The sequence below is a fragment of the Erpetoichthys calabaricus genome, chromosome 17 (assembly GCF_900747795.2).
Source record: "Erpetoichthys calabaricus chromosome 17, fErpCal1.3, whole genome shotgun sequence".
Lineage (NCBI taxonomy): Eukaryota > Metazoa > Chordata > Cladistia > Polypteriformes > Polypteridae > Erpetoichthys > Erpetoichthys calabaricus.
The window spans coordinates 48,750,561-48,763,136 of NC_041410.2; the positions used below are offsets into that span (position 1 = coordinate 48,750,561).

Here is a 12,576-nt window from a genome sequence, read left to right on the forward strand (position 1 = left end):
AGTTTAGTAGAACAAATGTATAATTAAAAGACCAGCGACGTCGAGTGGTCCCAACCATACTTAAGAACAAATGGGTAGACCCATCCATTTTCCAGATCTACTTTTTCCCATTATGGGGCTGAAGGGATTTGGAGGCTATCCTGGTAGATTGGACACAAGTATTAATGTATAAATTAGTGTACTGTATATGCTGTACACACTGGAAACAGTAATACGGTATTGGAATGTGAGGAGGCTTGCCAGGTTACATTGACTGTCTCTTACATCTGTGATAAGGACACTGTATAGCGCCCGACCCGACACAGACTCACACTTAGGCACGTGTAAAAAAACACAAAAAGACTTTATTTTCTTCAGCTGGAGGGCACGTCTTCCCCGTGAACCCCCCCAGCCACAACACAGTCCAAGTAAGCACAGACTAATCAAAGCAACACACGCCCTTCTGGCACCACCACTCCTCCCTTGAAGCTTCGTCCTCTTGTCCCAACTCTGGCCACTGAGTGGTGGTGGCTGGCCCCTTTTATAGCCCACCTGGAAGCGTTCCAGGTGCTTGACCACCTGGTTCCAATTGCACTTCCGGGTGGGGCTGAAGATTTGTCCAGCTGGGCTGTGGAATCCATGCAGCACCCCCTGGCAGCCACCCCAGCTCCCAACTGGGCTGTTGAGGACTCCATCTCCCATGGATCCTTGCGGGAGGTTGAGGCATCACTGCCGGCCAGGGAGGCTGCCACCAAGTGTCCCGGGGGAGGTATTGAGTTGCCCATGGTTGCTCCCCTGGAACATATGCAGCAGCGGCATCCCGGCCGGGCATGGGACCCGGCCGTCCGCCACACATCCTAATATCTTTCAATCACTTTGATGAAGATGCTGAAAAGATCTTTGGAAACAATGTCTATAAAAATATTCACCCTCTGGAAATTTTCACAATTTATTATTATACAAAATTGAATCACTGTGGGCGTAATTTAGCTTTTTTGACACCAATCAACAGAAAAAGACTTGAAAACAGATCTCTGCAAAGAGGTCTAAATGAATTATAAATATCAAACACAAAATAATTGATCACTTCCTTCAAGTCAGTATTTCGTAGTGGATACTGTTTTGGCAGCCATGACAGCCTTGAGTCTGTGAGCACAGGTCAGGTCTCTATCAGCTTTGTACATTTGGTAATTTTTTTCCCTATGCGTCTTTGCAAAACTGCTCAAGCTCTGTCAGATGTCATTGGGACTGTGAGTGAACAGCCTTTTTCAAATCCTGCCACATATTCTCAGTTGGACCAGGGGTCTCACTTATAAAACTTCTTAATGTAAAAAATGGTATTACACCAAAAAACAGGAAAATGCGAACGCCTAAAAAATAATCACACAGTGTACACATTTCTACACAATTTACCCTTTATAAATCACAATGGTCTTGTAAATGTGTTTGTGAACACACCTCAAACCCGGCCCTGTCCCACCCTGAAACAACCATATATGGACCATGCTATTCAACCTTATACATATGCAAACAGGAAGCTGCAGACATTCATGGGCTGGTAGCACAGTCACATGACACATCCAATAGTGAGAGACAGAAGTTCTCATGACTAAATTTGAGGCACGCCAAAAACTATTTACACAAAATTTGTTAAATAGTGTAATAAGTACATAAGTTTAATATGTCACTGTGCTCTGTACACAAAACATTTTATAAATCCACTCACATGTACAGGCCAGATTTAGCACACTTGGGCTCAGCATTTAGCACTGATAGGAAAGCATTAGAAGACAAGAAAGGGACAACTACAAAAATGGGCATTGTACTATTTCTGTGTGTCAGAGTCAGCATGATATTGGATCCTCTCTTTGCCTTGTTTGGAATGGCATGATTTACCTAAGTAAGGGCCTGCACATGGAGAAAGAGTATAAAGCCTTGGAACATTGCTCGGCACACCTTTGAAGCCGACGGACAGATGGGAGATAAAGTCATCCGATCCTGAAAATCCTTCCAGCGCAGCGACGAAAATGGCAGACTGTATACAGTAGATCGAGCTCCCACCTCGGTAAAAGAATCTTGCTATGGCTTCCTTGTCTGTTATGCCACGTAAATCGTCATTAAAGAAAGCTAAGTTATTTTATCTTATGTGATTTCTTACCGCCGTATCACTATGGCAGGAGTATTGCCTTTTAATATTATATCTATATAGTTTTGGGTTATTTAAGACGCCACAATTAAAAATGAACTTATTCCAACCAGGGAGTTAGCGTCCCCTGGAGGAAAACAAATAGTAACATGTTATTCCTGCTGTAAATACCGTAAGTTACGGCCACAACATGCCTGAAATAAAAGAGGTCCAATTTCTGGCAATGAAGGGGATCGCTAGTCACTGTCTGAGTGTGTGTGTAATGGGAGGAGTAGAAAACACACATCTACGTTCTCTAATATCTATCTGTGAATTACATCTGTAATTGGAGATGATGCCTTTTTATTCGGTATTATGCCAGAGCAGTCCTGATGATTGTCAGTCTTATTGTGGCATCATAGATGACTTGATTGTTAATAAAGCAGCCTCATTCTTGCCTTACTGCAATATGAATACAGTAAAATGCTCAGATTACATTAGGGAAATGGACAATGGTGCAAATTGCCTTTTGATATTGGTAATAACATGTTATGTTTTATGTATGTGCACCCACACCATACAACAACTGGATGTAGCACTTCGTAGGTTGGTTAAAGGCATCCAGCACAATGGGCATGATGGAGTGAAGCTTGGCTAAGACATTCCTGACTTGTCAGCCAATTCCCTGAAAGGTGACAACAGGTACTCTATACTGACCAAAAAAAAAAAAAAACAAAAAAAAGTTTTTCAGTGTAAACACGCAACATTGGTCCTCTTAAAATGGAACTAAAATACAGTCTGTACATCATATTCATCACATTTGAGCTTTAATATGTTTGTCATGTCAACCCACATTATAATAACAGCTCAGTGATATGAACTATGCGTACAACTTGTTATTTGTCTGGTTTGGTGGCATTTCCCAAATTCATCAAAGGTGTTGTCATTTCCCAGTTTCTCCGAAATGTTGCATACCCACGGATCAGAGTTGCCATAAATATATGCATGTTCCCTTGTCAAGTTTTCTTTTATAAATCCCAACATCTGTGTGGGAAGTTGCATACGCACATTTCAAGCCTCTTTTTTGTGCGTACGCAAGCTTTATAAATAAAGCCCCAGGACATTCACACTGTTGGTTTTAACCCATCTATGGGTTTATGCTTGATGTCGTTGTTTTGCTGGAAAATGAATGTTTTTTGGCAATTTTCCTCCCCTGTATTTTGCTGTATTTGGTTGTATTGTCTACCTTCACAAGCATCCCCACAGCTTGATGTTGCCACCACGATGCTTCACGATAAAGATGGTGTATTTTTGATAATGTGCAGTGTTTGATTTACTCTAAACTTGGCATTTAGTCTGATGGCCAAAAAACTCAATTTTGGTCCCATCAGACCAAAACAGCTGTCTGTTTTTCCTTCTGGCAAACTCTAGCTGAGATCTTGTGTGCTTTTTCTCTTTGCTGCTCTCCCATAAACCGGCAACTGCTGAAGCACCCAGGTAACAGTTGTTGTGTGCACAGTCCCTCCATTCTCAGCCACTGTCAATTGTAACTCTTTCAGAGATCTCGCAGGGCCGTCTTCACAGCATTGTAGGCCCCTATACAACCACTCACAGGAATAAAAATGTAAATGGTCAATAAAACTAAAAATATATTGATTGTATTGGCACTTCCAATGAAATCAGTGTTTAAACATTAAAAAACATGATGTACAGCAAAGATTAATCAACACAAACGTTTGAACAATGTAACATGAGCCTTGAAAAACGCAAAAATTTCAACATATAAATAATAGTCAATTGGTAAACCATACAGCATGGGGCCCCAATGCTCGTGGGGCCCCCGGGCAATTGCCCAGCATGCCCATGCGTTACGACAGCCCTGAGCTCTCATAAGTCTTTTGGTGACCTCCCTTGCTCATCTTCTTCTTGAATGGTCATTCCGTTTTTGTGGACATCCTTTGCCATTCTCTAACCATTTCTTACTACCGTATATACTTGCCGATTAGTTCTCCCGCGGATAAGTCAGGACTTGATTTTACCGTATAATTTCTGGTATTTTTTTGATGTCATATAAGTCAAATGCGGAAAACTCACGCTATTGGTCCATGAGATTATGATATGCTAACGCCCATCTGAGAAAGTAACCACGGAGCACACTTCCTTTGCCTATGTGACCACACGGTAATACCTGAACTCTTCGAAGCAATGTTTGCACTGTTTTGTGTATCTCACACCCTCATACACCTTTATCGTAAGAGCATCCCTTATCTACAATGGAGGGTTCAATCAGAAGAAAATGTGAAGCTGGTTTTAAATTAAACATCGTTGAAGTAGCGAAAGAAATTGGAAACTGCGCTGCTGCAACAAAATTCGATGCGTCTGAGAAACTGGTGCGCAGATTGGAGGAGGAAAGAAGATGTACAAAAAAAAATTAAGTGTCGCATTTTTGAACAGGCGTGTAAGTTGGGGTCTGATGTTATGATCAATTTTTCAGGTTTCAAGACCCGACTTATACGTGAGTATATACAGTAATTGATTGCTCTGTTCTCCAGGAGACATTCAGGGACTTGGATATTTTTCTGGTGTCCGTCCTTTGACTTGTGCTTTTCAGTCTCCTTTTCACCGAGGGCCTTCATTATGTAGATTAGACCATAATGCTAACTCGTCACAAGATGGCCATTCCAGATAACGTGCGTTTATACTGCGATCAATTGAAACCCCTTGACTAGAAACCGGTGATCTCTACTTAAGTGATTAGGTGATTTCTAAAAGCAATTGGCAGCACCAGTGAATACTTATGCAATCAATTTAATGTATGTCTTATAATTTGTCATTCATTTGGGCCACTTTCACAGATATCTGTTTTTACTTCGATGATAATGATTCTTTTTCTGTGGATCATTGTCAAAACAGGCACTGTGGCTCAATGTTGTATAACAATAAAATATGAAAACCTCCAAGGTGTGAATCCTTTTTGTAAGCACTGTATACCAGATGGCACAACACAAAAACATAAATTTGTCTGAGAAATGTAGTAGTAGTAGATGTTGAAGTAAACTGAACAATTTTATGTTTACCCACCACCATGCAATTCACATCAGATCGGCTTTCTTCCCACATCCTTAAATACGTGTAGGTTAGACTGATTGAGAATATACTGTTACATAAATAAATATTAATAATGACAAAAGTGCAAGTGTTATGTGAGGTGTTACTGGTGACACAGGTTGGCTGGCATCCCAGCTAGGATGGGTGATTCCTTATCTGGCCATGAAGCCTTTAAAATGGAAGATCACTGATGGATGGGAATCACAGTTGGGTTGGTTGATGGAATCTTTCCTAGCCAGGAGGCCACAATAATGGAAGGACAGAGGGAGATTGCCTTCTGGGGACATGTATTCCCCACTGAACAACATGGAAGCTGTTGAGGTATGAAGGTGTGCTACCAGCAGGAGCTGCTGGGAGAGGACTTCTCCTATTTAAGAAGGTTCTGCCTGACCCGGAAGTGCTTTCTGGGTGTAATCGTGTGGCACTGGAAGTACTCCCAGGTCCAGCATAAAAGGAACCGTTCCACCTCATCCAGATGACATGGAGTTGGGACAGGAGAAGGATAACACTCACCAGGGCGGGAGTAGAGGAGAAAGAAAAAGAAGTATTTGTGATTAGGATTATATATTGCAGAATACTCCTCTTTAGGGTATATGTTAAAATAAGCAGTCTGTGAACCTGGGACAGTTGTCTGTTTGGTTGTATCTGAGGTTTTAGGCCTTGCTACACCCACTATAGATCACAGAGTCATGAAACATTAGAAAAACGTTGACGAGAACAATCGATTTAGCCCAACAAAGCTCACCAATCCTATCCACCTAATTCCTCCAAACTAACATCAAGTCGAATTTTGAAGGTCCCTAAAGTCCTAGTGTCTTCCACACTACTTGGGTCTCTTATTCCATGCGTCTATGATTCTCTGTGTAATGAAAACTTCCTAATGTTTGTACACTGTTTACCCTTAACATGTTTCCAACTGTGTTCTGATGTTCTTATTGTACTCATTTTAAAAAAGTCTCAATCCACTGGACTAATTCCCTTCATAATTTTAAACACTTCAGTCATGTCACCTCTTAATCTCCTTTTGCTTAAAATGAAAACTATAACTCCTTTAATCTTTCTTCATAACTCATGGTTTGTAGCCCTGGAATGAGCTTTGTTGCTCTTCTCTGGACTCTTTCTAGGGCTATTGTGTCTTTTTTTATAGCCTTGGGAACAAAACTGCACACAGTACTCCAGATGAGGCCTCACCAGTGTGATATAAAGCTTAAGCAGATCTTTCTTGGACTTGTACTCCACACACCAGGGTGCTATATAACCTGGCATTCTGTTAGCCTTCTTAATGGCTTCTGAACACTGTCGGGAAGTTAATCTTAATGTTGTGTCCACCATGACTCCTTATCCTTTTTATAAGGTGTACTCTCAATTTTCAGACCTCCATTGCATATTCAGACCTAACATTTTTACTTCCTATGTGTAATACTTTACATTTACTGATATTAATCTTCACCTGCCACAAATCTGCCCAAGCCTGTATGCGCTCCAAGTCCTTCTGTAATGATTCAACAGATTCTCAGTTATTTGCCAATCTAACTAACTTGGTATCATTTGCAAACGTAACCAGCATGTTACTTATGTTGTTCACCAGTCCTCATCTGTTTTGTTTTGGTTATGCTTATATTTAATCCCCACTTCTCTGATTCCAACCCAAATACTCTCAAAAGTTCTATTAATGCCATTATACTCACTGGCAGAAATGCTGTATGATGCACATATTCAAGATCTCTCACAGGTGCTCCGCCAATATCTAGTCCGCCACTATTATCTGTTTCATCAGCCTCCCTCAGGACAAGGTCCAACTTCAAGTTGAACAAACATGGCAATAGAATGCTTCCTTGTCATACTCCTGTCCTGACTCCAAACCACTGAGAGCTCTTTTTTAAAAGCCTGGGGAACAAAACTGCACACAGTACTCCAGATGAGGCCTCACCAGTGTGTTATAAAGCTTGAGTAGAACCTCCTTGGACTTGTACTCCACACATCAGGGCGCTACAGTATATAATCTGATATTCTGTTAGCCTTCCTACTGGCTTCTGAACACTGTCTGGTAATTGATAGGGATGAGCACTCCTTAATCCTTCTTCATAAAGTGTACTTTCAATTTTCAGACCTCCCATTGTGTATTCAAACCTAACATTTTTACTTCCTACACGTAACACTTTACACTTACTTACTGTGGCACGCGGCTGGGGTGGCACCCAGCCGGGACGCCCAGGAAGACAGGAGGAGGGCTCATGCCTCCTCCAGACCACGAGGGGGCGATCGCCCTGGTTCCTTTGGGGGCCACGGGTACAGAGCTGGGAAGCTCAACCCTGTAGGGGCCCGTGGTCACCGCCAGGGGGCGCCCCAGTGCCTGGAGAGCCCTGGACCTCAGCACTTCCGCCACACCCGGAAGTGCTGGGGGGAAGAAGACTGGGGACACCCAGAGGGCTTCCGGGAGCACAGCCGGCACTTCCGCCACACAGGGGAGTGTCCGCGGAGGAGTGTCAGGAAGCACCTGGAGCCCATCCGGGCGTGTATAAAAGGGGCCGCCTCCCTGCAAACGAAGACTGGAGTCGGGTGGAAGTGGACAAGAGTTGTGTTGGAGAGCAGTGGAGGTGACCTGAAGGAAGCAGGCACTGGAAGGAGAGGCCTGGACTTTGGGGGATTGGTGCAGGAGGCACTGGGTTTGTGCACTGAACCTTGTAAATATGTATAATAAACGTGTGTTGGGTGAAAATATGATGTCCGTCTGTCTGTGTCCGGGCTGCTTCTCACATTACATTAAATTTCATTTGCCACAAATCTGACCAAACTGTCCAAGTCCCTCTGTAATTAGGCAAATGATTCTAGATTATCTGTCAATCCACCGAGCTTAGTATCATGTGCTTGTTATTTATATTCCTATTCAAATCATTTATATATATTAAGAACAGCAGCATCCCTAGCACTGACTCCTGCGGAACACCACTCTTAACATCAGCCGTTTCTAATTGGGTTCCTCACACCACAACCTTTGGCTTCCTGCGTCTGAGCCAATTTTGCACTCATCTACAAACATCACCCTGAACTCCCACTTCTTTTAGTTTGATGCCCAACCTTCAATGTAGCACCTTATTAAGTGCTTTCTGTAAATCCAAATAAATAACATCATTTGCTCCACTTTGATCATATCCTTTTGTTGCTTCCTAATAGACAACCTCCCCTGTCTGAACCCATACTGACTGTCCAATAAAACTTGTGTTCTTGCCATGTTTTGCTCAATCTTATTCTTAACTAGCAAAATACCCGCGCTTTGCAAGTGTTAAAGAAGTTATGAAAAAGAAAAGGAAACATTTTAAAAATAACGTAACATGATTGTCAATGTAATTGTCGTAGGCTTATTTTAGTATTGAGAGTGAATTTGATGATTGTAAATGTTGTGTACGAAAAATGCACATTTTTAGGATGTAAGGATCTCTTTGTAAACGACGTTTGCAGTTCTGCCCTCTGGCTGTAAAATGACCAAGCTGTCTGCTGAGCTTACTCTTGAGCATGCAATGTACAGTTGGACATGTGAGAAGCAATCTTTGTGTCAAGTCAATGCCGACCTTTGAGAGTCTGGCCCTGTGACTTATTTATTGTCATAGCGAAGCAGTGTCACGATGCGGGTTCCACTCCATGCTTCCATCTTCTTTCTGGGAGCTCTTGATCCCTAAACCATCAGTAATGTCACCGATGAGCTAGGCAGTGAGGCACAACAATGAATCAAGGGGATGGTGCAAAAATGTAAAGTGCTTTTATTTAAAACCAACAAAACAAAACAGTGTTCAAATAAATCGTGCAGTGTCTCAAAAATACGTCATCAAATAAATAATCCATTAAAACAGAGGTGAAATCGTGGAGGTTAAAATCTATTAGGAAAAAATCCTTTAAAAAAAACAACGAGGTTAAAACAATGGCTGGAAGCTGTCTTTTAAGGCAACCCGGTGCCTTTCTTCTACTGGTGACTCCCCTGCTCCTCCCATCCAGGCTATGCACCAGGGGAGCCACCCTACCTGCACCTGACCTTCTCTCTGCCTTCTCCCGCTGGTCCATTCGCCTTACCGATCCCTGGCTTCGATAAGCTTCACTAAACTGTGACTTGGGCTCCCCAGTGACCAGGGCGCTCACGCTGGGGCTTTCACGTCCCAAGTCCCGACTCCCGCTGCCTTCTTGGCCTTACGCGGTGAGCCATCCTTCTTCCAGATCACTCCTGCTCCTCAAAATGCTCAGCAGGAGCAACCACTACCAACTGCTCCCAGGGTGCCGGCCAAACACCCCACAAGAGCTCACTGCCCAGCTGCATCTCTCCACAGACAGCACATTCGCTCACTCAAGCACTGGCTTTCTCCTCACTGCTTCTTGCCGCCTTCCTCACTCATAACTTCCGTACGTCTTTTCTTGTTCTTTTTTTCTTTCACCCTAGCTGCCTCGTGCTTCTATTTATTACAGGGATGTGGATCAAATGTGGCAATTAGCAGCTCCCGGCACCAATTATGGATGCAGACAACTCCTCACCTGTGCATTTAAATGAGCAGCATCTGCATCACTCAGGAACCTGCTCCCAACACACATACCATGCCCCCTTGCTAAGCCGCGAGTATGGCGATTATTTATCGTCATAGAATATGGAACCAATTTAGAAAGCAATTTAAGATGGAAAATCTTTTATCTGTGGCACCCCTGCAGGAGAACCACCTCTTTCAACCCTCGCAAACATATCCAGTTTTTAATACCTGGAAAAGATTTGGGATTAAAATGCTCAGAGATCTTGATATAGACAATATCTTTGCATCCTTTGAACAATTACATTCCAAATTCAACTTCCCAGCTACACATTTCTTTCACTATCTTCAAATTAGAAACTTTGTTAAACAGAAACTGCCCGATTTTCCTCATCTCGTACCCTCCACCATGCTGGAAAAAATACTGCTCAATTTCGAGGAATTAGACACCATTTCCGCATTATATAAAATTTTCTTAGAGTCCCTTCCTTTTAAAGATCCAAGAGGACATTGGGAAAAAGATCTCTTAATTAATATATCAGAAAAGGAGTGGAAGGTAGCATTGCAGAGAATTCACTTGAGCTCCATATGAGCAAAGCTTAGAATTATTCAACTAAAAATTATATATCGAGCTCATCTGTCTCGCTTAAAACTGTCCAAAATGTTTCCAGGGCAAAATTCAACCTGCGAACGCTGCAACCAAGCTCCTGCCTCACTGGGTCACATGTTCTGGGCCTGCACCAAATTAACATCATTTTGGACCAAAATTTTTAAGTGCCTTTCAGACAGCCTTGGTGTCACAATCCCTCCTAACCCATTAACAGCTGTGTTCGGTGTTCTTCCAGATGGACCTGAAGTGGAGAAGGACAAGCAAACGGTGATTGCATTCACTACACTTTTGGCACGCAGACTTATTTTGTTAAATTGGAAGAATCCTAACTCTCCTCTTATAGGTCAGTGGGAAACCGATGTTTTATATTATTTGAAATTGGAAAAAATCAAATTCTCAGTTAGAGGATCTGTACAGAAATTTTTTCAAAACGTGGCAGGATCTAATCAATAATATATTAGAATAAGATGAAATAATTATTTCTGCATTTCTTTCCCTTCTCCATTTTTTATTTATCTATATATATTTTTTCCTTTCTTTTGTTTATTTTTGCCCTATTAAAAGGCCCTAAGCAATTCTCCTTTGGCCAAGCTCTCCTTCTCAAGGGTGGGGTTTGATTTGTCTTCAATTCTTTTTTGTATAAATTGATCTATTTGTATGGAATGATTACAATAAAATTAATAAATAAAATTTAAAAAAAAAGAAAAAAAAAGTGATCTTTTTGACGTGAGCTGTGGACCCGCTACACCACAAGCAGACCCTTACTGGAAACTGAAGGCGTTTGAATTGGAATGGGAGGTCAGAGGTTATGAGAGGGACACAAGGAATAAACACAGTCTCCCCTGAGCCAGTTCCAGTGAAGACAGTTGCCTCAATGAGGTTCTTGTGCAGAGATTTGACCTGAAGCCTGGTGCCGTTACAAAGTTTTGGTGGTTGTAAGTTTTGTAGTAACATAATTGGTGTGCCAACCTTCAATAGTACAGTATGCGGAGGCATGCCCGGAGGATTAAGAGTGTGAAGAAACTAAGTGAAAAGGCAGGAGTCACCAGCAGGAAGATGTGAAGCAAGGCAAACAATAACAGGCTTGAAGCGGTGGACTAAAGAAGAAGGGAGCAGTGAGTAAGACGAGCAGCTGAGGAAAGTAAGGAAGCGAGTGAGGAGGCACATGAGCGCGGGATGTCGTTAATGTATATAGGTAGGGAGCCAACCATGTGGCAGGTTGGCCATGGAGAAAAGGGAAGGGAGACTGGGGGCAGCCCTTGTGCGTCTCTGCCATGAAATAAATCCTCTGTTAACAGAAATAAGGAATGAAACCGCCAAAAGGAGAGGTCAGTTCCAAAAGTTCCTTACAGCATAATGGTGAGAACCGCCAAAAAGAAGTCGTTATTTTTGAAAGTTTGTTACAGGGCACAGCGCGAAATGAAACATACTTAACGTTTGTAAGTACAGTGTAAAGGATGAGCATGGGAAATTTGGGCTTCCTACGTATACTGGAAGTCACAGAAATAGTGAGGAGGGGTTTTCCCTATCTATATATACAGTTTAGGGGGTACACCCGTTTCCCCCCCCTTCGGTGTTGCAATAGAACATGAAACATACCTAACTTTTGTAAGTACACTGCAAGGAATGAGCACGTGAAATTTCAGCTTCCCACCTATATGGAAAGTGGCAGAATTAGTCATGAGTCAGTGAGGGCTTTGCCTTTTATATGTAGAGATATGGATCTGCCTAATCAGCCTTTTTACATAATGAGATATTTGCCATTTTCCAGTCCCCAATTTCCCCAGTTTGCAGGGACTTCCTAAAATTATGTGTCAAGGGTTTGTATATGTACTCACTAACCTCCTTAAGAACTTGAGTGTTAATATTATCTGGTCCTGGTGATTTGTTTTATTCCAGCCTATTTAATCTGAGCAGCACGTCTCCCTCTATAATTTCCATTCACTCAGTACCTCCCTTTTACCGCTGGGAGGTTATCCACTTCCTCACATGTGAAGACTTCAGAAAATGCAAGTTTAGAGCATCTGCTATTTCTCTGTCTGTAATTTTTAATTCCCTTTTACTATTCCTGATGCACTTCCACCTCCTCCTTGACTGTTCTCTTTCCTACAAAAGTACTGAAAGGGTCACATTGGGTCACCTTTCACCTTATCTGCAACATTCCTCTCTAACAATAAAATGTGAAAACTTCCATGACATGAGTCACTGTCATCAAAAAGTCTGAAGCGTGGGGTAGCTGTTACACCAGG

The 12,576-nt window shown here is 42.3% G+C and overlaps 2 protein-coding genes across 4 annotated transcripts in view; one reads left to right on the forward strand and one right to left on the reverse strand.

The window, feature by feature from the left end:
* The window catches only part of slc24a1 (solute carrier family 24 member 1), a 201,610-nt gene that overhangs the window by 187,697 nt on the left and 1,337 nt on the right, over window positions 1-12,576 (forward strand). The gene's annotated exons all lie outside the window — the stretch shown is intronic.
* megf11 (multiple EGF-like-domains 11) overlaps window positions 1-12,576 on the reverse strand; it is a 127,979-nt gene that overhangs the window by 50,657 nt on the left and 64,746 nt on the right. The gene's annotated exons all lie outside the window — the stretch shown is intronic.